The sequence below is a fragment of the Austrofundulus limnaeus genome, unplaced genomic scaffold, assembly GCF_001266775.1.
Source record: "Austrofundulus limnaeus strain Quisiro unplaced genomic scaffold, Austrofundulus_limnaeus-1.0 Scaffold58, whole genome shotgun sequence".
NCBI classification, from domain to species: domain Eukaryota; kingdom Metazoa; phylum Chordata; class Actinopteri; order Cyprinodontiformes; family Rivulidae; genus Austrofundulus; species Austrofundulus limnaeus.
This window is the reverse complement of record NW_013952460.1, coordinates 875,971-878,191: the sequence shown is the minus strand read 5'-3', so window position 1 is coordinate 878,191 and position 2,221 is coordinate 875,971.

Below are 2,221 nucleotides of genomic sequence, written 5' to 3'. Positions count from 1 at the left end.
TATATATATGTATGTATGTATAAAGAAACCACAAGACACCACACCCGACATCTTGGTGGACACCTACAGAAACAGAGATAGAAACATCATTAATATTTGAACCTAAAGGCTGTTGTTGATGATTCAAAAAGTAAAGATGCAGTTTTGGTCCAGATGGCTTAGAGAAGAGGTCAAATGGTTTTTTTTATATCAGAAATATTTCTTCCAACAGTGTTTTGACCTACAGATTATTGCTTTAACTTTCTCAAAGGTTCTTTACATTAAAAGCAACACAAGCACTGGATCACAAATCACACTCTGTAAGTTATGAGAGCTACATGCTGTGTCTCTCCTGACATTGAGGGAGAATGTGAGAAGGTGCTCGCTGAGTGTATAGCCATGCTGTGTTGCCCAAATAGATATGTTCCATCTGAGAGTGATGCAGCCTTCGAAATGATCCTTGGTAGACAGATGAGTGCTACTTGAATGTTAATGAGGGCCCCTTTAGACACGCATAAATTAAATGATTAGATGTCTGCAATCATGCAAGGTCCTTAGGTGTCCCCTATTTATGGCATTTGAAACGTAGCTATGCCTTTATTTATGATGTGTCTCCCCTGTACAGGCTTTGCCACCTGAGCAGGCAAACGCTTTTCAAAAGACGAGTTTTTTAATGACCTGAAAATGAATCACTCCGGCAGAATCGTAAGAGAAGCGGAGCCCGCCCCCTTTTGAAAACAAAAAGGGAAATTGTGCCATCCACCGAGGAAGTATGCAGATGTCCTCGGTTAAAGCTGTTCTCCAGGAAGGATGCAGTGAAACAGATTTTTTTTCCAGAGCTGCTGCTTAATAAAAGATACATTGTCAAGCCTCAGAAAGTAGAAGTGGGGTTGGTAGTGGTGTGTGTGAGTGTTCAAAGGAGTCTCTGAGCGCAGTCCCCTCACAAAGAATCCTCTGGCTCCTTGGTCCACACGCTCATCATTGTCATTTTCCTTTTGCAACAACACCTATTTTCATCTTCATGATTGCATTAATTACACTTTAACGCTCATCTCTTGGCTCCAACGGTGTTTTCCCTAAAGAAACCAGCGTGTCAAGGCATTAACAAAAGAAGGAAGCAGTATATATACTCTGTTGGCACTTCATTAATCAAGGTATTAACAATCAGCACGACCTGATGCTTATCTTGCAGAAATCTACCACTGATGTACTGTAATCTACTGAAATAATTGCAGTTTATTTCACATACTGGAAATATAAGGTTTAGCCTGCTGTTCCAATTAATGTTCATTTTTAAAGACGTGAAGAAATATATGCAAACAGTCCCTGTAAGTGAACATAAAACCCCATGATGGACAGGCAGTGAGAGAACGCTTGTTTTATTGAAACATAAGGCACATTTTAAAGACTTCTCAGAAAGCCAGAACGACCCTTTAGAGGTGTATGAGCAGCAGCTTCATTCATTCACGCTTAAACCGTGGGGTCTTTTTGTGTTTTTGTTCTAAAACAGAGAAAAGGAGTGAAATTTCTCTTAAGATTCTTGCATTTTTCCCCCGCCCCTCCTCTATTTATTAGGGTAATGAATTMTCAACTGCAGTGCCAGTTCCACTGAGCCTGCTTCTCGGCCTAATTCTCTGTAACATTTCCTCATTGCCGCTGGGGAACATTATATGAAGGCAGGCCTACAATACCATCAATATGCCCAAGACGACAATCGGACGTCTCATAGATATTAATGGAAGTGCAAATTAAATCAAAGTTGGAGTGCAGCTATCGGGGCTATGATCAATGCCTTTTGCACAGTCAGATTTAATATGGGGTGTGTAATTTGAGTATCCAAACAAAATGTGCATCTTAATGGGAAAGATGAAAGTAATCCCACTTGGGGAGAAAATAATACATTAGCTGCATTGTAATTAGGAAACTCAGAGGGCAATGTTTCCTCAGCTTAGTATTAATGCTGAATAAAAGCCTGATGTATTTACAATCAGGAGACATGATGTGGATGTCAGAATCCTTTCTAGACACCTCTGGAGCTGCCATGGGAGACACCTTCAAAATAATGACGCCCTGTTGGGTAAATACAGTACGTCAATAAACAGTAAAACAGAGATTCAGTGTTTTTTTTTTGTGTCATTTCAGTAGAAAACAAAACCAAATATTAGTTTATTTAGTTTATTTATTTCTTCATCATCAGTGACTTTTTTTAAGTGAAGAAAAAATAGAGACAGAGAGAAAAACA